Source organism: Equus caballus, chromosome 17 (assembly GCF_041296265.1).
Source record: "Equus caballus isolate H_3958 breed thoroughbred chromosome 17, TB-T2T, whole genome shotgun sequence".
NCBI lineage: Eukaryota > Metazoa > Chordata > Mammalia > Perissodactyla > Equidae > Equus > Equus caballus.
In genome coordinates, this window is record NC_091700.1 from 86666821 (window position 1) to 86694491 (window position 27671).

Below are 27671 nucleotides of genomic sequence, written 5' to 3' on the forward strand. Positions count from 1 at the left end.
TAAGAACTCTGCTCATGTAAACTGACCCATCCACTGTCACCCCAAAATGTCTTATACTTTCTTAACTTTTCATATTTTCTCATGCTATTCTCCCTTCATTATTACTTTCTGTGTTAGTCAGAGTTCTCCAAAGAAATGGAACCAATAGGAGATATAGCTATATCTATATGTATATCTATGTCTTTATCTCTCTCTATCTATGTATCTATCTATAGAGATTTATTATCAGGAATTGGCTCACATGGTTATCGAGGCTGGCAAGTCCAAAATCTGGAGAGCTGAGATCCCAGCTCATGTCCATAGACCAGAAGCTGCTGTAGAACCAGGAAGAGCCAATATTCTGTCTGAAGGCCATCAGGCAGGAGAATTCTCTCTTAATTGTGGGGAGGGCCAGCCTTTGTTCTCTTCAGACCTTCAACTGATTGGATGAGGCCCACCCACAATAGGGAGAGCCATCTGCTTTGCTCAGTCTACTGTTTTAAATGTCAATCTCATCCAAAAATACCCTTCCAGCAACACCCAGAATAATGTTTGACCAAATAAATATCTCAGCACCCTGTAGCCCAGTCAAATCAACACATAAAATTAACCGTCACACTTTCCCTACAAACAATGGAAGACACTTACCTTTATTTCTCTTGATACACAGTTCTTCAACGTAAACATCTCAGATCTTCAGTCATTCCACTCACAGCTGAGTCTGAGATGCTAGTGCCCTCACTGCGCCTTGGCCCCACCATCCCTCATCCCCACAGTCCTGTCCCAAAGAAGGGGAGCTGTTTTTACCCTTCCATTTCTCCAAGGATGGCCAGATCTCCCTTGTCTTTTTGGTTTTAGTCTTCTTAAGCACTCAGGAGAAATTATTCCTGGGTGTGCACACAGAATAAACAATGCCTACAGCCTCCAAGAACTACCGTTTATTTGTTGGTTGGATGCGTGTATTAATTTGTGTGTTTTTGGTACACAGCTGAGATAGTTTGTCAGACTGGGGGAAATGGTGGCACGAGGTTTGCAGTTTTCGATGCTGGCTTTTTCAGATTATAGAAGATTAGAATATTAAATCCTCATTACATTGAGGAACAGCTGTGGCTCTGATTTGATTCCAGGCTTATATAGAAATTGTTAAACTGTTTTTCTGGAAGTAATAGAAAATACTAATATTTGAAAAGAAAACTCTTAATTAAACTTTGTAAACGATATAGTGAAAGTTCCTCTATCCTTTGTTTAAATAATTATGAGAAATTAACTTTAGTCCAATAGTAATTTTTCACTTAGATTATTTGCAGAAGCACTATTTTTTCCTAGGTAATAGTTTATAAGAAAACCTGAGAAAAGTCCTGATTATATCTACAGTAGTCTTCAGATTTCCTTGCCAGCTGCAGCAAAACATTTGTGGCTTTAGAGCACGCCGTGTTCTCTCACGCGTCCATGTCTTGGCACATGCTGTTTGTCTGCCTGGAATACTGTCTCATGCCTGGCATGATAATGCTTCATCCCGACGGTGCTTCCCCCAACAGTGTCTGCCCTGAGAGACCTTCTCTGCCTTCCTCAGGCAGACTTGGGCATTTCTTCTAGGCAATAAAGCAGTGTGTGTGTTGCCTTATTTTCTCACCTGTCACAATGTGTATTGTGCTCTGTTCCTACATTTGTCTTTCTACAGCACCTTGGAAAGCATCACACATTAGTACATCCTTATTAATACTTCTGACATTAGAGATTCAACGGTGAGCAGCACAGCCTAGCTCCTACCCTCATGGAGCTTCAAGCTTAATGTGAACCCAGGTCATGCTGTCTTTGTAAAGACCAATGCTTACTAAATCAACAAATGAGCATGGAATCCCCCACCAGACTCCTCAAAGATAGGGGCAGTATCTTGTGAGATTTTTTTTCCTACATCCCCAGAACTTAACATAGTAAACAACACACGCCAGACGCTCAATAATTATGTGTTGAGTGAATGAAGGAATGATTAATTTAGGTAATTTCATTGTTGACTTTGAATTTTATACGAGCAAGAAGCTTTTCAGAAAAACCTCATTTAAAGGTTTATGTTAATTTCTTTTCATAAATGCTGTTTTGAAGCTGATAATTTTAAGGGTAATGAAAATTCAAAAGTCAGGTCATCTCCCAGAAGAATGAGCAGGAATCATATGACAGTTTTCAGTAGCACAAGATATTTAGGTAATTCTAATCATAGTTTCAGTAATTATAAAATTATTAATATCAACTGTCAGTTATATGTAGACATTCAAGGTAAAATTTAACCTTTAACTCTGTCCAAATCTGTCATGTAATAAAAAAAAAAGCTAAATTAACTATCCTTTGATATCCAAAACTAATATCCTACAAGGATTTACTCAGAGTGTGCTGATTCTTTGAAGCTTTGTGGAAACCAAATTCAAATTCAAGACAGTTAGTTGTTAATAAACTTCTAGTGATCAGCGAGACAAATACAAGGAAGACTGATATTCTTACCCATGCTTTAGATTCAGGCTCTCAAGGTGATAAAATAAAATGTTACCTTCGAAAGCAACCCCTTAAATTACAGTGCTTGGATGTCCTTGTATATTTAGTGAAAAAGAAAAAAAATTTTTTTTGAGCATGAAATAGATGCTAGGCTTGGTGAGCTCCCTTGAGAGGGGTCATAGGAATAAAAATGTATTCATTCATTCCACAAATGTTTATTGAGCAACTGCCACGTGTCAGGCATTATTGTCTGTGGTCACTGGGATTCTGGCCATAAAGAAGGAAAGGAGAGATCTGGTGCTGTGGAGCTTACTCTTGATGAATAGGGAAATGCAAATCCTCCAGAAAATAAACACAAAATAAAGACACGATAATTTGCAATACTCGGGAGAGCACTGTATTTCACAATTCATATTTTGACATATCTTTGGGAAGGGATTTAGTCAAAGCCTTGAGTGGAGGATGTGCCTGTAAGTGTTTACTCTGCCCTGAGCATTGGGACCACGCCCACCCTTCCTTACTGCTCAGCTCACATCTCCACCCCCTAGATCGCACTTTCTCACTTTAGGAAATAAAACTAATGTGGGAAGTGTCTAACTTCAGCTCTCTGCCAGCTCTGCATTGACCTTGTATGTTCAGCTCTGTAATTTTAAGACTTCATAAATATAAAAAAATACTTACTTTTTATCTTCAGTTTGGCTTTAATTTCTCTTCTCTGTGAGAACTGTAAACCTGCCAACTTTAAAGTTAGTTGATCTATTTATTCTGAGCTATAGGAATACAGAACAACTCAGTTGTTATTTTTCTTAAAGTTAGAGCAATCTTAACTGATATCCTAGGGAAGAACTTTATTGCACGCATTAAAAATGAAATTTGGTTTATTTCAATGGTTTTGGAGCAATTCAAAGTACATGTATTTATTGCTTAGGTGCATGCTATACACCTATTATGGAGGTATAGTGGCTTATAATGATATTTTCAATGTCTTTCCTCTTAAAAATGTTCCCCTTTTCTGAAGTATGTTCCATTGTATTTTTCTGACCACAGCCTTATGGGGTTGCCTGAGGGCCAGAGAAGCTAGAGGCAGCAGCTGAGCCCCACTGCTCTGAAAGTGGCATGGGTTTGTGCTATGTATTTCTGGGTTCTCTGCAGCAGGCCTCCTGCCAACTTGTCACATCTGCGGTCCAAGCCAGGTCAACTAGAACAGAAAGGGTCAGAAGGCAAGGATCCAGGGCTCTAATCCAGACCTTCCCACCTGGGTGCTGTGGGCACCGTGGACATACATCCAGCTGCCTGCTCTTGGAGCAAATCTGGTGGGGCTGCCAAAGTAGATATCCAGGCCAAGAAGAGCCAGCACAAGGGGGACTCCACAGGAAGGACTGATAGGGGATCTGCATAGGAGGCTGGAGCTTGGTAGTGGCTTTACAGGAGAGTGGCACTTGGTATCAAGAGCCACTTCAGCAGGTAGATGGCGCCTGGCTGAGGATCAAGTGTAGGAGCTTATGCTGGAGGAGGTGTCAGGACGGATTTGAGAAACACAAACTAGAGTCCAAAACTCAAGGGACTGGGGAAAGGGAAGATTAGTAAGGCATACACACAACATAAAGCAAAGGAATTCAGCTACCAGCCTGGAGTATTAGGTGGAAGAAGAGATAAGCCCAGTTATAATGGCTAAAATAAAGATCTGGAGCAGAAGTTGTAGCAAAGGCCCTTGGAGTCTAACAAGGGTTTGAGTTGTCCAGCTGCAGGGACAGGAGTGAGGTAGAGGCTGGGAAAGGTAAGCCTGACATTAGGGATCAGTGGGTTCTTCTTGGGGTGTGGACACTGGGTTCACTGAAGATACTTGGCTTCATGGAACTCAAAGTATATTTGAAGGGGTCCATGTAAGTCCCACATGCATGCTTTATTTTCCTTATCCCCTGTCAGTTCTACATTGGGATCCCTATATTTCCTGATTTATAGTGTCTCCTCCCTCTTCCTGGGACCTCAAATGCCTGTTCTTCAAAATTCAATGTATGCTTACTGACTATGTACAAGGGCATGTGTGGGATGCTCTCAGAGCTACAGTGGTCAACAAGGCTTGGTTTCCATCTCAAGATGCTGACACTGTGGTGGTGAGTTATGACAAAGGTACAAGTGAGGACAAGTCAAGGCACTCTGTCATAGAGGTGGTGTGAGTGCTCTAGAGTGCCACAGCAGTTTAGAAGCAGAAAAAGAGGTCCCCAGGAGTGTGCATGGAAGGCTTCTTAGAGGAAATTTTGTTTGAGTTGAGCGTTGGAGGAGGGCAAAATTTCAGTAGATGTAGATGAAGGGGAGAAGGCAGAAGGAAGAGCAGGTGTACAGATAGGAAAACATTCTCTAGGCTTGTTGGTATTTAGGAGAGCAAAGAGACAAAAGGTTGGAATAGAAAAGTAATCTTGCACAGACATGCCTACATTTGATAGAATCTTGTGTCAGATTAATTCCATTGAAGCTTCATGTGGTAGTTTCAGTCTTATTGAATATTTTATGAGTAAGAGTAATACAATCAAAGAGGTGCTTAGTTTTATCCAAAGTGAATTAAATGAGGATGCAAAGAAGAAGGCCATGTCAGAAAGCATGTGCAACTCTGCCACCATCATGACGTGCCTGTGATGGTAACAATTTGGTGAGGATGAGAAAAGAATTAAAGATGGCTGTGGGTTTGAATCTGATTGACTCAGAGAATATTGGTACAATAAATAGCATTAGGGAAATTAGAAGAAGGAGTTGGTCCTGCATGGGTGTGTGTGTGTGTGTGTGTGCATGCACTTGACTAGGCTAAGTAATGAATGCTGAAGACTGAAATACAAATAGGTTGATTAGGCAGGTAGCTGGAAATAGATGTGAACATGTTCGGGTAATTACAATGTGGTGCCACAGCCCAGGGGATATGTTAGGGATTGAGATAGAGAGAGGTCAGACCTGGGATTTCATACTCATTTAAGAGACAGAAGGACAACAAGGAACAAGAGAAAGAAATGGAGAAAGGACCATTCAGAATAGATGAGAACCAGGAAAGTATAAGTGTCACCAAGCCAAGAGATGAGAGTTTCATGGAGAAGGTATCATGTCTTGCTCTGCATTAAAAAAAGAAAAATATATATACGACTTAAACATGTTTGGATATATAAACTACAATGGCATATATAGAGAGAGAACAGTAAAAGTTAACAATTAAGATGCATACGAGTATCATAGCCAAACAAGTACATACATCTATTTTCTATTTAGAATGTAAATAGCTAAAAAATAGCTGACAGAAGTCCTTTATCTCTGCTATAACAAATCCAGTGTTCACTGCACAAAAACTTTTTATTTGGGCTCTCTGGTGAAGAATCTGGGCAGAGTCTCCTTATCCGTGGGCGTGGGGTCAAGGAAGGAACCTTGTAAGATGGCAGCACAGCCCATTCTCAACAGCTTCGAGGCATAGGAGCCCCTCCCTCTCTCATCAGCAGCTCATGCTCTCCAGGCACATCACCCACCATCATAATCCCAACCCCCTTAGGTACTTCCCGTCATGCACTAGGAAAAGGTGCTGTGGGATTTAATGGGATGTGGTGGTTGAAGAATTTTACACACTTCAGAATAAAGAGATACAGTATGGGTATTTATAAATAAGCAGTATCAGATCTAATTCTCCTTCTGCTTTTTGAACACCAATGGAAGCAGGGCCAGTGGTCACATGGTTTATGATAAGGGAATAATGGTCTCAGTGCAAACTTTCCAGAAATCATATGCTTTACACTTCAAGTCAAATATGATACTTTTAAAGAAAACAATGAGATAAGACAGAGATGTATAATGAGAGTAAAATCCAGCCTTTCTACACCTAGCGGAGTTCCCTAGACCCTAAGAGAAACTGTGCAGCTGCATTGTGTTGGGTGTTATCAAAGCTTGTCTATGGCTGATCTTGGTGGGAGCAAACATGGCTTCCATTATGTGTGAATTACTTGGGTACATATGTAAATACCTCTTCTATATTTAGATTCTTATGTTAGGTTCTGCCTAGAGCTCTATGAACGATTTGTTATAAGAAAATTTATAATCTGTAATTTGTAGACATGTCAAAAGATACACCAAAAGGAATTAATAAAGTCATTTTAAACAGATGGTTCTTTTAAAAAAAAAAGTCCTGAATGAAATACAGTGCACTGAACTGGAGCGAGACGTGGAAGACGATACATTCTTGTCTGAAAATCTTCACAGATGTCAATGACAATAAATGCCAGTCAGAGATAATAAATCCTAGAGATTTTAGTGGGAAAATTGCTTCAAACAATTTATTTGCCCAGAATTTCAGCCACCTTAAGTGAGCACCACAGATCATTATATCTTGATCTCCTGTGCATATGAATTAAGGAGAAATGGAAAATTTCTGGAAGGGTCTGAAGGTCAGTTGAGGTGGGTCTGTGCTTTAGAGAATCTAGACCATTCTTAGTACAATGGAAATGAATTTTCCATCAACCCACTACTGATTATGGGCCCTTCCTAGGCTATTCATAAACTTGGAGAGAGGTGCAGCTGGGTTTTCTCTGGTGTTAGGGTAGGAGGATCCTGATTGTTCATAAAGTAACATCTTCCTTAGGTTTTCATACCCCTATATTTGTAGTGTGTTTTTAAAAAAAAAAAAACACTGGACTTGAAGGAAAGAGACCAGTTGCTTTTGTGTGTGTGTGTGTGTGTGCGAGGAAGATTGGCCCAGAGCTAACATCTGTTGCCAATCCTCCTCTATTTTATGTGGGATGCTGCCACAGCATGGCTTAATGAGAGGTGCTAGGTCTGCCCCCAGGATGTGAACCAGCAAACCCTGGGTGCCGAAGTAGAGTGCATGAACTTAACCACTATGCCACTGACCGGCTCGAAAAAGACCAGTTTTAATGCTAGTTTTCATCCTAACTAGATGTGTAACTATGTTGTTTTGAGTTATAGCCCCCATTTCCTTAGCTTTAAAGTTCCTTTTTAGCATAAACAATATTTTATTTAGATTTTACCCTCTTTCTTACCTATCCATTCCTAGAAATTGATGTCTGAATGAGCATCTTCAAATTTCCATAATCACTCTCAGATTTGTCCAGAACTCATTATCCCTAACTTTGTCAATTGGAATTATCCCTTGATCATTTAAAAAATAACAAAAATTCTGCTTGGATATACTTTTGGGCTAATTGAGAAAATTATTGGTTTTGCAAACATGAGGGTATTTTAATCCTGGTCGGTGAGGCGTGATTGGACTATGCAGGGCAGGTGAGGCAGTTCCAGCCTGATTCTCATACCAACCCTTTTGTGTTCCAAACCATCCACTTCTATGAGAAGAGTGAACAATAGTGACTGTGTTGCAGGCACTGGTGAGTCATTACTCACAAAAATGACAGAAAGCAGTTTTCCAATGCTAAAAGTGACATTAATGATATATAATAAAGGCTCAGGATATTTTGGCTGCACTCATTTTTGTCGGCAGCGGTGGCTACAGCAAACTGCCATTGTTGCATACGCTGAAAAGAGATGGCCCTATATTTGATGTCACATCCAATTTCTTAAACTGCTTAATCCAGGTGATTTATAGGTCATCTTTAAAGTTGAGATGGAGCCCCCAGCAGTGAGGGTCTAGCTGTTCTTAAGTAATACTTGCTACTGACATCCAGATCCAACAAATGTTTATAGAACACCAGGTATTTTCACAGATATAATCTCATTGTACCTTTGCACCTACCCTGGGACTCAGGTCCTGTGGTACCAATTTTTATAGATGGAGATGTACTCAAGGAGGGTAAAGGTCACACAACTAGCAATGGTTCAACCCTTCTGAACTGGTACTGGTTCCAACTGCAGAGGCGGTATTGGAGGGTGCCACCTGTTGGAGTCTGCTTGGTAAAGGCAGGCAGGCAGACATCTAAAGCAGCTTGGGATGAATGAACTGCAGCGGCCATGTTGACGAGTAAGGAGGACAAGGAGTAGCCAAACACAAACCACGAAAATGCCACGGCAAGGTGGAAGCCCGCAGGTGCTGCAGCCAGCTCTCCCAGGCCTCTCTGAGCTTTCCAGGAAAGGACAGTCCTCACATGCCCAATGTTTAAAATGGATTGCTGGGAAGTTTGATGTCTTTCAGCCACAGTAACTCAACCTAAGTGATCCCTCAACAATCTTGGCAAGTGCATGGGGAAGAACAGCGTCTGCACTGTGGTCTCATTGTTCCAAGCTTTTAGTGACCCCTGCACCAGGCCAGGTATGTCCAAACTGTGGCACGCTCAGGTGGTTTTTGCCTTCAAGGCAGATGTCCCCTAGTTGAGTAATTGAGTATTTTCAGTACCCATTTAACCTCTCTGCTGTCTTTGACTCCTAGCTTAGAGCAGGGGCAGACTAGCACAGGAATAAGAGCATGGACTCTAGAGTCAGACAGCCAGGGTTTGAATCTTAGCTCTGATACTTACTGGCTGTATTACCTTGGGTAACGTATTAACCTCTCTGTCCTTCAATCTACTCTTCTATAAAATGAGTACAATAACAACAATAGCTCTCTCATAGTGTTGGCAGGAGGATTTACAAAATATGTAAATTCTTTATCTGCTTGGGTCTTTCAGTTATCATTCACAGGCTGATATGTGCATATGTGTAGGTATCATTATTTTTCTTTTTTGATTTCCCTCAGCCTTTACCTTTTGCTCTTTTGCTATTGAAATTTTTGGTCTTTTCCTGTCTCTATCTCGTCCCAATGCTCTTTTGTTTCCTATTTTATAAATGAGCATGCCATTGAGTCCACTCTTCACTTCCTTTACCTCCAACAATCCCATCTTTGAAAAGAAAAAACTCCATTCACAGCTTTAATTATCATGAAGGTTCTGAAAATCCTCAAATTGAGATGCATGTTAAATAGGTCATTTTTGAGAACTCACTAGATGACAAGTTCTGTGAGAGTTCCTCTGATATGCTATTTCGTTGATTCTCTCAAAGGCAAGTATGTTATTATTTTGATATTAAGAAGAGAAAGTTAAGTTTCAGAGAGATTTACTAACTTGCCTTAAGTCTCACAGCAGGCAGATAACAGCTATCACTGCCGGCTGCCTGCTGAGTGTAAGAGGTTCATTTTTCACAAACCATTTACAGATTCATTTACAAAGCATGCAATAATGTTCTGGAGAATTTAGGCAGGATGGCAAGTGCCAGGTGAGGGGGAAATTTTAACTTAAAAAAGATAGTGTAGTATAAAGAGCCTAGGGCCAGTTTGATGGTCTAGCTTAGACTCCTCTTTTAGCCATTTAGGCTTCATGTCAACTCAGGCAAATCTTTTTGATCCTCATTTTCCTCATCTGAAAAATGGGAATCATAATATTGTTGATGTTTTAAATTTTAAATTGGAAACAGAATTTTAAAATGGAAACAAACAAAGTTTTTTGGATATTTTATGTCAAAATAGAAATGTAAGTCTTATTAATCTTATTATTCATTTTTCAGACCCATAGAGTCCCACCTGTAATCTTAGATGTGAAATGAGGAATATTAATTAATTATTGGGCAAGATTCCTTCCAAATGCCTGATATAATTTTGGCCAAGAGAAGATGAAGAATGGTGGGCTTGTGCTTTAAAAAAATCACGTTCTGACTTTAGAATATGGCTCTATTAGCATCAAACTAAATTTTGGGGCCATTTTGACCAATTTCTAAGTGATAAGATATATAGTCAATTAAATCTTATTGGTCGATAAAGCTATGTATCATTCCACTCCTTTATTTCCCAGCCTAGTTTATTGCACTGATATCTAACTGGTCTTTGAAGATTTTCATCCTAATGAAACTAGACCACAGGAAGATATGTGTAGATTATATCTTTGGTTCATTTAATGGGCCAGGAAAAGGAGGCATAGCTGTCTCTTTAATCAGCAGACCTCAGGCTGTTTCAATGAGAATAACCCAGGTGCTGATCACCTTAATGACAACACTATTTTAAAAAGCATTTTAAACACATTATACTGTAGATTATTCTATTTTTTTTTTCCTAATGGAGCTGTCCTTGAAGAACCATTATGCCATTCCTTTCAGATGTTTAATAAAGCACGAGATTATAATGATCATCCTTGAGAATAGGTTTTGTGCAGCTGGGAATTGCAATATAGCAATCTTCTATTAAATCATCAAGATGCTAAAATGCATCTTTAGTGGAGTGGTGATAGGGGTTTTTTTAAATTGGTTTAATCAGTATTCCATATGATCATTCATATAATTTTATTTTTAATTATTATCATCTTAATCAAAAAGCGTGTATTCATGATTCCTATGTGCATATTCCTGAATTGAGATCTATGAGAGTTTCAGTGCAGGCCCTCCACAGACTTATAGCTGGAAACAACCCTGAAGCTTGTCTAACCTGCTAGGTGAAGGACAGATATGTTATTTATCGTGGAAAGTGTTGCTGCGGGGGTTTGAGTTGTAGGCTCCTGGGTGTGCTGGCTTGGGCTCAAAGATATGCACTTCACCTATTAGTGGCCATACGTGGGACATGTTACTTAATCACCAATGAGAATAATGTTACCTTGTGAGAATTAGATGAGATGATTCGTATTAAGTAAACCCTTAGCAACAAGCCCTTGGCAAGTTTTCAATAAATGGTAGCTCTTTAAAAATAAAATAATGAACATCAGTGATAATGTTTAACCAGTGAATTTAGACTTATTTCCCCAAAATTTCTAAATAGTCTTTATCACATTGTTCTTGACATTTCAGATTTTTAAAATATAGAGTCAAAGTTCAGATCAAGCAGATGGAATCTCTTTCTTTTGGGATCACAACAGGAAAAACATCTTTCCTAGCAATTGAGTTTCAGTAAAATTATCAGTTGTATTTCATTGTGTACATACAACAGGCAAGAGGACAGTGTGAGTGACATGAGCGTCTTTCATCCAGAAGTAAGGAGCCAGCAGCCCTCCATGTGGCAGTTTGGGGGGAAGAGGGCAGGAAACTCAAGTATCTTAGAGGAACTGTAAGAGGCTCCTTGTTTCTGGTTCATAAAAGGTCAGGGAGCACAGAGAGAAAGCAGCAAAGGCTGACATCAGGGATCCAGAGAGAAACTGAGGTTTCTGACTGAGGTCTGGCTGAGAAAAAGAAGGCAAGAGCTGCCCCCTGGAGATAGGGCTGGACTGAGCCATGGATCCAGCTAAGAGAACAGAAAAAGAGCCTAAGGGTGGAAAACTAGTTGGTAATTCAACCAATGAAATATTTTCTTCTGATCTCGATTTAATTTTTCTAATAAATCAAACTTGTAATCATCTTATATAGCGGTTGTAATAAAAAGGATCTCATGACATAGGTCTGGCAGTGGCTTAGGTGAGGCTCAATTTCTTTCCATCACGTTGTGTGAGATCCCATTCTTGGTTAAACAGAAACCTATCACACTTATGTATATTGTAAAGGAATGAAGAAAACCTTAAAAAGAAATCAGACCCCAGGTATCTTTGATGGTGACAGAGTGACAGTTTTTGTTTTGCTTTGAGAGTTATTATTTTTTTGATCCCTCTTCCTTCAGCATGAACACTTACTGGTCTTTATTTTTTTTTTATTGAAGTATAATTGGCATACAATATTATGTTAGTTTCAGATGTGCAAAATAGTGATGCAACAAAAATATAGAAGGCTTCATGAATTTGCATGTCATAATGCGCAGAAGCCATGCTCATCTTCTCTGTATCCTTCCAATTTTAGTATATGTGCTGCCAAAGCAAGCACCCATTAGTCTTTAAAAAATGTTTTTTGAGAAAGCTTTCCCAACTTCAGGTATTTCCTCTTATGCTTGAGGAAGTCTTGTAGCAGTGGAAAAAAATGCTTCAAGTTACATTTGTGAGGAAGACTCTCAAGTATAGAAGAAAAGGAAGGGAGGGCTGGTCACGCCGACAGAACTCACTGGCAGAAGCTCTAGTCGGTGTACAGGTATAGGGGGTCTGTGACAGTCCTGCAGAATCATGTCACTCTATATACAGCTGCTCAAAGGTTTTGAAAGGTGCCCTGCTCTTTGGCGTGGACTCCCAGCATAATAATAACACCCAGTTTAACAACGGGGATCCATTATGTAACATGAGAGGGGGATTTGAAGGAACTTAATTGTGCACCTGTTAGGTGCAATACACTGTGCTGCCCATGTTACACGGATTGTATCTCTTAGTCTTGATGAAGGCCCTGTGAAGTTTGTATTATCATACCCTTTTCTCTTATAAGATTAAGTGACTTGCTAATGGCCATGTTTTGGGGAGGCATGCCTGATGCCAAAATTCATCACCTTCCGTTGTAATGCTATATTCTTCTGGGTTGATGGGCTTTTGGAAGAGAATTGAGCCCAAGGAGCCTCTTATGCACCATAATCACCAGCTCCCCTCCCATTGCCCTGGCCCTGAGGCTCAGGTCTGTGCCATAACAGTATGGCCAGCCTGTGTGCAAACACCATTTTGACTTTTCTCCTGCCTCTATTTGTTGCCCTGCAGATATACAGGACATGCTATAATTGGCTGTAGCCTCTTCAGATATAAATGATAATGATACACATCTAGTTTATGACCTAACTCATTTTTCACTGCCCAAAAATAGGAAAAAGAAACCACTTTGTTGTTCCTTGCAATTGAAAATGAACTAACAAGTTCAGCAAGTGGTGTGAACTGCATTTTGAAAGTTTCTATAGAGCATGAGTAATTGGGCAATTTAGCACAGTACTTCTGGCTGATGCATTTTGTAGAACTTTTCTTTTACCTATTCAGGAACTCTTTCTTTGGGAAAAATTCAGACTGTATTCAGTTTATGTGTTTTTAAGTGAAGATAGTACATACTCGCTATTCTTTTGTCTTATAAAATTACTCGAGACTATTTTTTTCCTTCGTGGTGAGCTGCTATAAGCTGTCTTGGAAAGTAGTTTCAAATACCAGAGATGAAGCTCTATTTTCTTCACAGATCATTGGGCGCTTTGCCTTAGCACCTTGCATAATGAATGTCTCATTGGCATACTGCTTAAGTATCACTTAGTCACAAAACCAGAAGAAATTCCCTATTTGAATGGAGCGACTCTTTAAAACCATGGCAATATATACATGAAAATAAAAGAGAAAGAAAGTACAAGGTCATGAGAATTAATGTGGGATGCTTTCTCCATGAAACGATCTGGGCAAATCTAAAATAAAGAGCTCTTAATTAAATCTATGGAAATGACAGACTATCTCATTACACTGAGTCTTCCCTCATCCCCATCCCCAGTTTTAAAACAGGCAAGCTATTCCTCATGACCCTAGATAAGTGCTCAATTGACCTCTGGGATAGTGCTCAAACATATCAAGAACAGAACAAATAGAAAGTCCAAATTATTTAAAGAACTCATAGTAACTGAATTTCCTACTAAATCCATGGGAAAATGTCCATTTTCCACATATATTTGCAGCAGAATAAAAGCATTCTCTCCATCTATCTCTTTGATGAGAGAAGAAGTTAAAAGTGCTATTGTGGGTGATATATTAAAGGGACAGGTCAGAGGCCATGGTAACTTTCTAGCTGCAGCTGAAGTACATAAACCAGCATGTATGACAGAGGGAAGAGGGTCTTAGGTATGGAGAGCTCAGGACTTCTGGCTGACATAATAGATTCGCTACGTCCATTCTCCTCTCTCCCCTTCCCAAATCCTTGTAAAATGAGAATAAAGGAAATCATGAAGTGTGATGCTTCCAGCTTGTTCTCCTTTCTCACGATTGCTTTGGCTGTTTGGGGTCTTTTGTGGTGGTTCTACATGAATTTTAGAATTATTTTTTTTTATTTCTGTGAAAAGTGCCATTGGAATTTTGATAGAGATTACATTGAATCTGTAGATTGCTTTGGGTAATATGGACGTTTTAATAATATTAATTCTTTCAATTCGTGAACATGATATGTCTTTCCATCTATTTGTGTCTTTTTCAATTTCTTTCATCAACGTCTTATAGTTTTCAGTGTACTATATCAGATACTTTCTGATCAGATACTATATCAAATACTATAGTGCTATTTCAGTGTACTATTTCAGATCTCTCACCTTCTTGGTTAAATTTATTCCTAAGTATTCTATTCTTTTAATGCTATTCTAAAAGAGATTGTTTTCTTAATTTCTTTTTCAGATAATTCAGTATTAGTCTATAGAAACACAACTGATTTTTGTATACTGATTTTGTATCCTGCAACTTTACTGAATTTATTATTTCTAATAGTTTTTTGGTAGAGTCTTTAGGATTTTCTGTATATAAGATTGATTCATGTCAATTTAGCTTCTTCCTTTCTGATTTGGATGCTTTTTATTTCTTTATTATAAAACTGTAGTTATCAAAACAGTAGGGTACTGGTGTAAAAACAGACATGTAGGCCAACGGACAGAATAGAGGGACCAGAAATAAACCCACACATCAACTCCTCTTTGTCAACTCCTCTTTGTCAATGGCACCAATAATACACAATGAGGAAATAAGAGTGTCTTCAATAAATGGTGTTGGCAAAGCCACATGCAAAAGAATGAAATTGGACCCTTATCTTATGCTATACACAAAAGTTAACTCAAAATGGATTAAAAATTTAAATGTAAGACCCGAAACCCATAAAATTCCTAGAAGAACACATAGGGGAAAAGCTCCTTGACTTTGGCAATGATTGTTTGGGTATGACATCAAAAGCATGGGCAACAAAAGCAAAAATGAGTAAGTGTTACTACATCCAACTAGAGAGCTTCTGCACAGCAAAGGAAACAAGCAAAAGAGTGAAAAGGCAAGCTATGGATTGGGAGGAAATATTTACAAACCATATATCTGTTAAGGGGTTAATATCCAGAATATATAAGGAACTCCCATAAATCAATAGCAAAAAACAAATAACCTCACTAAAAATAGGCAAAGAACCTGAAGAGATATTTTTCTAAAGAAGACATACAAATTGTCAACAGGTATATAAAAAGGTGCTCCACTTCACCAATCATCAGGGAAATACAAATCAAAACCACAATAAGATATCACCTTACATCTGTTAGCATAGCTATTAGCCAAAAGACGAGCAGTAACAAGTGCTGGCTAGGATGTGGGGAAAAGGGAACCCTTGAATAATGTTGGTGGGAATGTAAATTGGTACAAACATTATGGAAAACAATATGGAGGTTTCTCAAAAAATTAAAAATAGAACTGCCATATGATCCAGCAATTCCACTTATGGTTGTATATCCAAAGGAAATAAAATCAGTATTTCGAAGAGATATCTGTACTCCTATATGAGATGATGGATGTGTGAGCTAAGTTGATTGTGGTAATGACTTCAGAATGTGTACGTATATTAAATTATCACATTGTACTCCTTTAAAAAATCACATTGTGCAACCAAAATATGTAGACAATTTTTGTTTGTCAATCATACATCAATAAAGGTGTACAAAAATAAAATGAGAGTAGAGGAATAAAAGGCATTAACACGCAAGAACCAACATATATATGAAAAACTTACAAAGTCAATATGAAGTAGAAAATATCCTAATAGAAACATAGGCCAACAGAACAAATAGGCATTTTTTCAGAAGGAGAAAGATATCGTGGTTAATGGACATAAGGAAGTGTTTAAGTTTAATCTCACTGGGAACCTGGGAAGTGCAAATAAAGACAAAAATGAGATGCCACTTCGTGCCCAGCAGATTGGTAAACATTAAAATGTCTTTTCATATCGTGTGTTTATGAGAATGTGGTGAAACAAAAACTCTCATATACAGCTTATGGGAATGAGTACAAGCAGTTTGCAAGGTAATTTGGCAGCATTTGTGAAAATAAAATATGTACATACCCTATGACCCAGGAGGACTTCCACTACCAGGACTCCAACACAGAGAAACTGTCAATTATATACGCTCCAGAAGGCATGTACGTGAGTGCTACTAGAATGTTATTGGAAATATAAAATAGGGACATGGCTAAATATTCTGTGATGTATTCATATTACAGTGTTTTTGGCAAATACTACCATTTAACTATGTGAATCTTTACATTCAAGTGCCTAGATAGTATGGTTACTGTCTCCTCACATAGTCCATTTTTAGACTGCAATATAGTATTTACCAATACAAAAACAGGTGATATGTGAGAACAGTGGGTTTGGGAATGGACTGTACATACCATATGCCATATTTTAATCTATAGCAGCTATGATTTTGTTTTGGTGTTGTACTATATTTATCTCGTTGAAAATTTTATTCCAGATATTTCAGATAACGCTTGGTTGCAATCCACTGCAATCTGAAATGCATTCTGCATTGATGAACTTTAGTCACTTCAAGAACAAGGTCAGTGTAGCCTATGATAATAAATTCATTAAAATAAAAAGGACAGAATTTCTTCTGTTCTAGAAGTAAGAATAATGTCACACTATCTAACCATACCTGGAGTTTCAGCCAGGCCTTGACTAACCTAGGGATTGATTAGCCTCTCTCTGTGGTATCTGGGGATTGATTAACCAAAGATGTGGAAAGAACCTGGGTCCTTGATGATATCTTTCACCCTGCCCTGAGCCCATCCACACTCCAGGTATCTTATTATATGAGAGAATACTTTTGCATGAAGTTAGACTTTCTATTACTTGAGGCTGGAAGCATGACAATGAATAACATCTTTAAATAAACTGACTTTGCAGCTACCAAATATGCTAAAAATTGCATATGTTTTTTATCAGACCACCAGACCACCACTCTTTTCCTCTGAGTGAGGAGTACAGTCAGGGAAAACAAATCAAATAAACTGTACAAAAAGAAATGATTGAATATTCATTGAAACAAAATAAAGATGAACTATTCTACCCCTTTTATTTAAATTGGGAGCTTTATGCTTAGAGCAATACAAACCTTGCTCAGGGTCACTCAGCAAGTTTGTGGCATGTCAAGATTATATCTCAGGGCTGGATAGGCCATTTCATACTGTCTCTCTATGGTATTAGTGTCAAAAAGAGAGACACTGTTTAAAGCGAGAGGAGACTGAGATATTAACACAATACATGCCATTTCTAGGTGGTCATCAGTGCCTACCCACCTAAAACTTCACAGGATCCTTGTTCAACTGTATCATTAACTTGATGGGATTGTACAGGATTGAGACATTATTATTTTATGTTTCATTTTATGGGAATATACAATGTCAACACTTCCAGTTCTTGTTTATAAATAATTAATAATTGTAGGTGTTTTAGAGTTGAGGATATTTTTTAAGCAATAAATGTGCCTTTGGTTTGGTTTGCATCCTTTCTGATTAATGCATGACCTGTGACACTTGTTCGTTTGATCCTATTTTAATTGTGAAATGTTTTAGCCTTAATTTTGGCCCTAAGTTTATACACAGTACAGTTTCTTTACTCATATTTCTTTGCCTAATTAATGTTTAGTGTCATTTGTATTCTTACACCTCCGAATATTAAGCCACAGAAAGGTTTTTCAATGATATAAATTATAGCTTCCATCAAAAGCACTGGTGGAATTAATATCCTGAATTAATGTAAGGCTGAAATATAAGTGTATAGCATATTAAAAGAATGAACAAAGATTCATACATTCTGGTTTACAGCCTAAATGAAAGGTCAGGGAGTTGAGACTTTGGGTCAATGCATTATATTTGGGAGGGTTTTCAACACACACAAATCTAACTACCCATTAGATCCCGACTGTCCATTGGCCACTACTACTCTGGTTCCATTGGGCATTTATAGGACCTACTTGATGCTCAACACTGTGCAAGATACTGGGAAGCATACTGGTCAGGGGTAAAAGTGTAAGGGGCAAATGGCTAAGGAGTAGCAGAAATATAACAAGGAATAACACAATGATGCTGCCCACGAGGAATGTACAATCTAATGGATGAAATGTCTAATCAAGTGATGACTGATTATGGCCAGTGCTATAGTAATGGTTTGACCAAAGTACTTTTGAATATAGATTAATGTACATTTACTTAGGGCTTCTCTGAGGAGGTGACATGTAAGCTGAGTCTTTAAAGATGAGTAGAATTCTGTAGGTAGAGAAGAGAAGGGAGAAAGGGGCTATTTGAGGTGAGAAACATCATTTGCAAAGGAATAGTGGCAAGAAAATAGTTGTTGAAGCAACTGTGAGTAAATAGTTCAGGAGGTCCGGGGTGGAGGATATGTATGGTGGGAAATCAAGCAGAAAAATCTAGATGATAAAGGACTGATAGAGTGATGAAGGGAGTGCTCACTTAATCCATTCACAGCATTATTTAAGGCTCAAGTCATCTTTTCTCCTCTGTATGCATATTAGTCAACTCTGCATGTTAATCAATTATTAGTTGATTTGGTTGTCCAAATTTGATGTCACTGGCCAGTTAGACATGTGCACATGTATCAATTGAAAAAGATTTCCCTTCCATCATATTCTAAAACTAAGAGGTGACATTGCACTGCTAGTAAACTTTAAACTGTGTCATGTTTAAGATTGTATCTATAGCAATGTAAGTAAGGCCAATAATAACCATAATATTGGTATATATATATAGGATAATGTGAAAGAGACTCTACAGTTGAACTATAGGGCAAGTTTATTTCAGCTTCCTCTTTATTAATAGTTAGCAGCAAAAACACCTGTCCTTATCACACTTTGTTTCTCCATTTGACAAATTAATCTCCAAGACTCTTTTTTTTGGAGTCTCTGTTATCCTTGCCAAATTGAAGCTCACAGTTAATTGTTGCCTGAGAAGAGATTATCCATAACTTTAGGTCTTGGTAATGTTAATGGTGGATAGGGAACTACCATTTTTATTTTGCTGTTAGAATAACTAAGGGATAGTTGACTCAGTTTCCTTTATGAATTAAACCTGGTGTTTAGGGAAAAGAGTTGGAGGAACCAAAGATAATTTGAACAGTTATGCCTACCTCATATCAACAAGGATTGAAGGTATTGAACACAGGTGCCGATCCATGGAACACTGAACAGCCCACTGAAGGGAAATCCAGAGTCTCTGAAAGCCAGCGAGTTTAAGCCTCAATTGTGCATATGTGTAATGTGTACCTTACTCTTTGAGGTCACGGTGCCCATAAAGCCATAGAAATATAGACCCTGAGGGCGAAAAATGATGTTAGAGCTCATCTGGCCTAACCCAGAGCACTGTGCTCCATCATGGAGAGCACGTGGAAGAGTGAAAGGGTGCATAGCAGGGGTCAGAGGACCTGGGTTCTAGTCTAGGCTGTGGAACTCGTTGCTGCTATATCTTCACCTCTATGCTGGTAGAAAACCCTCAGTGCACAGAGCTCTGTTAGGGCAAAAGTTAGAAAATACATATGGTCTGCCTATGAGGGGTGGAAACAAATTATTATTTTATTTTATTTTTTAAAATATTTTTTCTCTTTTTTCTTTTTGTGGAAGATTAGCGCCTGAGCTAACATCTGCCAATCCTCCTATTTTTGCTGAGAAAGACTGGCCCTGAGCTAACATCCGTGCCCATCTTCCTCTACTTTATATGTGGCACACCTACCACAGCATGGCTTGCCAAACGGTTGGTTCTATGTCTGCACCCAGTATTCGAACTGGCGAACCCTGGGCCGCCAAAGTGGAACATGCGAACTTAACTGCTTCGCCACCGGCCTGGCCCCAGAAATAAATTATTTTTACTATTATTATCACTTCTTATAGTAAGTAGTAAGAGCATTATTACTATGAGACTTTTTACAACTTAACTAGAACTAGACTAAATTTTACCTCTCTACTCTCTTTAGGGAAAAGTTTTCCATGCAAAGTTTGGAGCAAATAAGATTTGATGGCATATTTTTAATGTAATTTTGAATGCTTTCTGATGTCATTTGCATATAAACAATTTGCTAATTACAAATGAGTTATTCAATTATTAAAATAAGCCCTAAAGGACTTATATTTGACAGTACTTAAATGGTTACTTTTACTAATTCAAAATAATTAGTTTGTATTTCTTTAAAAGTATTTAATTTCAGACATTTTTTACCATTGATTTGCCCCCGCCTCATACCCCGTTCCTCCCAAATGGTCTGAATCAATGAAGTTTTAGTGCATTGGTTCAGCCAGTGCTTGACATGACTTTCAATCCTAGAGTCTGTGAGTCGTTGGTGCCGCCTGGGTCCTTGTTTGCTCATGATGAACTAGTGCATTAAAGACACGTGAGCCGTATGCTAAGGCAATGGCTGTTAGTCCATTCTAATTTCAAAAAGCAGTAATAGACACGTTGCACAACACCGAATAACCAAAAAATCATCTACGTCAGATTTTCGAGTATGGTGTTGGCATTTACATTTAATATGATTATCTTATTCAATGAATAATTCCTTCTCAATGTTACAATGAAGCCTCTCCCTGAACACACAACTCAGGGACCAGATGCAGAGGAAAGAACCCTGGACTGGACGGGTAGACTGCATTCTAGTCCCATTTCTGCCAGCAACCAGCTGTATCACCTCTCTGGACCTCACTTTGCTCAAAGATATTCAGATTAGGTTGAAACTGAGACTCTCTTAGAGTTGCTTTCCTAATCTTCTCCGCTGCTCAATATCTCCTAGTCTCCTCTTGCTGGCAATAGTGTTTTTACATCCCTGACTAAAGAGCCTTTTAAACCTCTCTCAAACATTCTTAGGACAGATAGAATATTTGGCTTAACCTTTCATTTAAATAAATATACCCACAAGCCAACAACAAGCAAGATGCTATCAGGGCAAATAATCAGCTCAGCTAATTCAAGAAATGTCGGTATTTTTTTCCACACCAGGAAGCCTAACTTTTAGCCCTTTCTCCGTCACTGACAAATTGGGCGACCTTGTGCAAGTCACTGTACAGCCTTTCCCGGTGGTATTTCCAGAGTGACAGGCCTTAGACACTCATTACGATCCCTCCCAAGTGCTAACTAACGTGGTATATGATAAGATTCTCTGTGAATTCTCTGATATCAGTCAGTCTTGTGCTGGGTAGTGAACAATATAATCTCCCTTGAATAATTACTGGCTGCTATCTTATATTTGAGTTGATAATTAATTTTCTCTGTTTAGTGATTTTTCAAATTTTCTTTGACTTTTCTTCCCTTAATGTGTACGATTTAATCCAATCAGAAACTAGTGTCCTTCTACGAATACTTTTTCCCCGAAATTCTATACCGACTCCAAAGATTCTATTTGATTGAGGAATTTTTTTTTCTTATTTGTTAATGAATAAGCATCTTCCAAACCACATGTATATAAGTTTACGAAGAATGCAATCCATCATTTCACATGGTGTATTAAAGTATGAGCCTTTCCTAAAAGATTTGTCTATAATGTTATTATTTTCATCTTCACTAACTGCCTGCACAATGGGAGCAGCTAAACCACGCGTATTTGCTGCTTTATTCACTGCTTCAGATTTTGTGCATTTGTGCGAAATGGTTGTAGCTTATGGATGAGTTCTCGGCAGTGAGCCCATTTAAAATTTGTCATGCCTCATGATCCTGACAACGCATCAAGAGGAGCTGATTTAGGAAAACACAGATTGTTTGATAATCCCTGCTGTGAGTGGATTTCTTACTAATTAATTTTTTACTTTGAACCTTTTAAAAATTTTCTTTCCAAGTAACTATTGTATGGAAAGAACTTCTTTGTGATTGAGGAAATATTGATTTTTGGACCTCTCTCTTCAAAAGTTATTCTTTTTTTTTAAGGTATATGATTTAAGTAAATTATTTAAAACTCATTGTTTTCTACATACCAGTTTAAAAGGACTGGGTTTTGATATCTGCTCACAGTTAGAAAATTTTTTCTTATAATTCACACTTCGCCTCTCCTTCCTTCTATTTCTAACAGATACATACAAAGCCAGAGAATGCTTTATTTCCTCATTTCAAGCCTTTAACGTTTAAATAACCAGCCTTCTTAAAACGATGGAAAATTGAATCTCTGAGTTTTAATAATCTCATAAGAAGTAAGAGCAAAATGAGTAGAATTTTTAGTTTTTATTGGTCATAGAATCAAATATATCTGTGGAATAAAATGAGATAATATGGTTTAATAGAGGGGCTTTATTAAATTACTTTAAACAGAAACTTTAAAAGAGCTGGCTTAGTGTCTATTTCTTACATACTATTTTTAATAATTGATTTCAGGAAAAATTACCAGTTTGAAACCATACCTCTATACCATTAGAAAAAGGAATACATTCAGGCTCCCTTTTCTTTTTATATGCTGATTAGATTGCAGCATAGTCATTTCATGCAACAACAACTTTGCATGCTTTTGGGAAGTCCAGACCTGCTAGAAGGAGCAGCTGGGAGGACCCTTGTCCTCAGGGAGTTGACGCAGTCATCTTGGCGAGATGAGACAAGCGCCTAAGAAACACCTAGGGAATACACGCCTGTGAACTTTCAGAAAGCAAATCAAAATAATGAACAATGTTAAGATTGCTCTAAACCGATTTTAAATGGGAAATCAAAATAAACAAAAAGAAAATCTGGATTGAAGAAGAAAAAAGGTGGATTCAGGTTTTCACAGCTATTGGAGGTGAAGAAGCAGGGGACAAAATGAGATTGTTGGGGCTAGAGGCCTCACGGAGCTTTGACCTGAAGTGGGGAACAAGAGAAGAACTTCCAGGGGTCCCCAGTGCTAGCTGTGAAGGCGTTTGAGGTAATCCATTTCCAGCCACAATGTCAGATGCCAGCCAAGTCACCTAAGCAGGTGAGGACCCGTGTGTCCTATTGAGAGAAAGTTTGTATTCAACTCCAGTGGTTATAGCCATGAGTAAGTGCAGATGTGATGTGACCAGATCTTCAGATCTTTCAAATACAGCCAGACACCCAGATTTTAAAGAAAATGCTCAATTTTAAACATTGACTCTTTTTTATTACTGTGTAAGCCAGATTAAAGATACCTGCTGGCCTGATGCAGCCTAAGAATGACCAGTCTCCAATTCTTGCCAATGATAAGTAACATTGGAAGGTTTAAACCTGAGAGTGACATGATGATACTAGTGAATAAGAGAGAGAACCCTGGTAACCATGCAAGAAATAAGCAGGAGGGGCCGGCCTGGTGGCACAGCAGTTAAGTTCGCACGTCTGCTTTGGTGGCCCGGGGTTCACCGGTTCGGATCCCAGGTGCGGACATGGCACCGCTTGGCAAAAGCCATGCTGTAGTAGGCATCCCACATATAAAGTAGAGGAAGATGGGCACGGATGTTAGCTCAGGCGCAGTCTTCCTCAGCAAAAAGAGGAGGATTGGCAGCAGTTGGCTCAGGGCTAATCTTCCTCAAAAAAAAAAAAAAAAAAAGGAGAAATTGCAAAAGAATTGACAGAACTTGGAAATTTTATTACTTCACATATGAAATAAAAATCATGCAAGAAGCCTACCACAAGGTAGGTTCCAGGAACTCTTGGTTCCAGGTTGATGGGAACAGAAAACAGCTTAGGGGGCCACAGAACCAATTTATTATGTATGTTCCAGCTTTCACTGAGCTACTGGAGGGATAACCTGAAGCTGGTTGGAGATTTTAAACTAATGAGAGGGAGAGGTAAATGTCAAAATTGATTAGGTACTTAATTGATCTCCTATATAAACAATATCTATTTGAACATATCCTTCTTCCACATACAGAAACCATTCATGCAGAACCTTTTATTTTTTAATTTGAAAAATGTAGCAGGTTAGCTCATTTTCCAAACGTATATTATCCTGTGTTTACTTATGCAGATCTTCATCCATTCATGCATAGAGTTGCCAGATTTTGCAAATAAAAATAAAAGATGCGCAGTTAAATTTGGATTTCAGATAAATACTAAGTAATTTTTTTTTATGAGCATGTCCCAAATAATGCATGGGATATACTTACAAAAATTATTTATTGTTTATCCAAAATCCAAATTTGACTTGACTTCTTGTATCTTATTTGGCAACTCTGCATATGTATATCCAAGCCGTCATCCTGTTTCTCTTGGACCACTGCTGCAGTCTTCTTACTCACCGCTTGTTTCCACTTTCGCCCTCCTACAAGCCATTCTCCACACAACGGGTGGTGTGATTTCTTAAAATCTGATTATGTCATCTCTTTGCTTGAAACTTTTTGGGGACTTCCCTTTGTACTTAGAATAAAATTCAAACTCCTTACCATAACTCATAAAGCCCTCAATGATCTAGTCTGTGCCTCCTGCCCAACCTTCTCTTGAATGTCCTGTTACCTGCCCAAACTCGTCTTGAATGTACCTTTGTTCTCCCTGGTTGAGTTCAGCCCCTTTACTCTTCTTTGTTTTCTTCAAACTACCTAAACTGATTTGCACCTTAGGGCTTTTGCGCTTGCTGTTCCCTTGACTTGGAATGTTCTTTCTCCTAAACTTTGCTCGCCTGGCTCTCTGTCATCATTCAGGTCTTAGCTCCAATGGGACCTCCTCAGAGAGCCTTTCCCTGATCACTCTATCTAAAGTCAAGTTTCTCAACCTTGGCACTGTTCACATTTTGGGTTGGGTAATTCTTTGTGGGGAGGAGTTGTCCTGTGCTTTGTAAAATGTTAAGCAGCATCTCTGGCCTCTACCCACTAGATGCCCTCAGTTGTGACAATTAAAAATACCTTATCAGGGGCTAGCCTGGTGGCGCAGTGGTTAAGTGTGCACATTCTGCTTCGGCAGCCCGGGGTTTGCCGGTTCGGATCCCGGGTGCGGACATGGCACTGCTTGGCAAGCCATGCTGTGACAGGTGTCCCACATATAAAAAAGAGTAAGATAGGCATGGATGTTAGCTGAGGGCTAGTCTTCCTCAGCAAAAAGAGGAGGTTTGGCAGCAGATGTTAGCTCAGGGCTAATCTTCCTCAAAAAAAACAAAAAACAAAAAACGCCTCATCAAATGTCACTGAGGCAGAATCACCCCTGGTTGAGAACTACTGATGCACCCAGCCCCCTTCCGCTTTATTCCTATAGTATTACCCTGCTTTCTTAACTTCAGAGCACTTATCACTATCTGCAGTTTTTCTGTTTGTATTCATTTATTATTATATTTTTTTAATCATCTCTTTCTCTCTTACCTGAAGAGAAGCGATGTGTGCAAGATTTGGTCTGTTTTATTCACTGCTGTATCCCTACTGACAGGAATCATGCCTAGCACATAAAGACACTCAATAAACATTCATTGAATATATGCCAAATAAATTCAAATGACCTTTATTGAAAAGCTAATATGCCCAAGGCACTGTTAGGCTTAGGTGGAATAACAATGAACAAGACTTTATGCCTGGTCTGTTGTCTCTGATATTTTCTGAAGAAAACCAGTGGTGAACTCTAGGCTACGTGTATTAGGAATTACAGGTCCTACAGGCTACAGGCATCTTGGGTAAGGTCCAGGGAAGTAACCCATGCTACAATGCGTGAGTCAGTCCCATACAACAAGGGATTGTCCTGCCCCAATGAAAACATTGTTCCTAAGAGAAACACTGGCTTGAGTCACCCAGCGCTCACCTGCAGAGCTGGAGAGAGTGTCACTGGGCACAAACCACATAGAGGAGAATTGGGGAAAGGAGTTTCACAAATGAAAGGTAGGGCACTCAGCAGAAGGAGGAAGGGCCCATGCTTGGGAGAAACAGCACGTGTCTTCTATAACAGGGGAGAGGCATCACGTGAAGTTTCCAAGGACTTTCTTTGAACTTGGACGTTGGAGAATTCTATGAAAAACCTTAGAATAATATTCATTTTATTATATCACTTGTGTTAACTCTGACACAATACAACTCTTGCTGTAAATCACTGGCATAATTTCTTCAGTATACTTGGCACTGATATAGAGGAGTTTTTTCTTTAATAGTGTTCATTTATCTTCTAAAGTGAACTTAAAAAAATTAAAGTCTATTGTACCTACTAAGAAGTTCACAAATCGTAAGTGTGACACTCAATGCATTTTCACAATAGGAACCTACATATGTAACAACCACCCAGATCAGGAAACAGAGCCTGGCCAGCCCCAACAGCCCCCTGCTGTCCTGGTCACTGTTCTTCCAAAGCAGCCGCTATGCTGATCTCTGTCATCACAGAGTGTCTGTCGAACTTTGACATTTATATAAATTGAATTGCACGATCTATGCTCTCGTGTTTGTCTTCTTTTTGCTCAGCTTTATGTCTGTGGCATTGTGACATCACTTGTGCTATTTTTGTAGCAGGAGTTCACTGATTTTCATTGTGTATTATATATCTATGTTATATTATATTATTCTATAACTATGTCACAATTCGTGGTTCAAGCTTTTACAAATAGCGCTTCTATGAATATACGTATCTGTGTGTTCTGTGGGTACCTGCAACCATTTCTGTTGGGTATATACCTAGGAGTGGAATTGCTGAGCCTTACAGCGTGTATATGATCAGCCATAGTAGATACTGCCCGACAGTTTTCCAGAGTGGTTGATTCAGTTTACTTGTGTGAGAGTTCCATTTGCTCTACATGATGATAGAATTTTTTAAAAGGCAGTTAGTTATAGGATTGGGGTATGATGGAGAAAAAGCATTGCCTTAAGAGAAACACCACCTACTCTGTAATAATTTTGTGTGCTTGGCATTGGCATCCTTCAGCGTTTATAACAAAGCTGATCACTTCCTTTTGTGAGATTTTACCTGTGTGACTACTTGAACCTACTTCAGACCAGATAATGATGGCAAGGATCTACTGAGTCTAGGAAATTCACATTATCCCCAGAATATTGGAGATATGGGAATAACTTACTCTGTAAGTGTGTAGTGTTCCTTTAACTAAATCATAAAAATCATTGCTGTGTAATATGAAAAGTTTATGAGGTCACATGAATGCTTACTTACTGTGCATATGGTAAGAGCTGTGCATTTCAAGTTAAATATAGGAGCAGTTCTGGCTGTAAAGAAGTAGTTTAAGAAATCAAGAGAACTATAAATGGCCATCTGCTCACTTCTCCATTTTTATTTGCTGAATTAACCCAGTGCAATATTTTAATGAATTATGGGCTGGTATTCCATCTGCTCATTAATTTTTTTCACACTATACAATAATCTATCATTTTTACTGAGTGGAAACAATTTGCTACATTGTAAAAATATTTTTAAAAATAGAGGCAGTGGGTGTAATTCAACTCTCCGTCAATTTCAAGTGTATTTTAGAGATGGAGATAGTGAGAGCATCTTTTGGGTCAGGGTGCTGGGAAAAGAATTTTAGTTCTTTGGAGTGACAATGCGTATTGGGTGATGTGTAGCTTT

At 38.6% G+C, this 27671-nt stretch overlaps 1 protein-coding gene and 1 non-coding gene across 2 annotated transcripts in view; one reads left to right on the forward strand and one right to left on the reverse strand.

Moving 5' to 3' along the window:
• The window catches only part of HS6ST3 (heparan sulfate 6-O-sulfotransferase 3), a 662390-nt gene that overhangs the window by 419817 nt on the left and 214902 nt on the right, over positions 1-27671 (forward strand). The window lies entirely within an intron of this gene.
• LOC111768715 (U6 spliceosomal RNA) lies at positions 12096-12201 on the reverse strand. Its single transcript, XR_002801186.1, has one exon. It is a non-coding gene; the product is annotated as a U6 spliceosomal RNA (small nuclear RNA).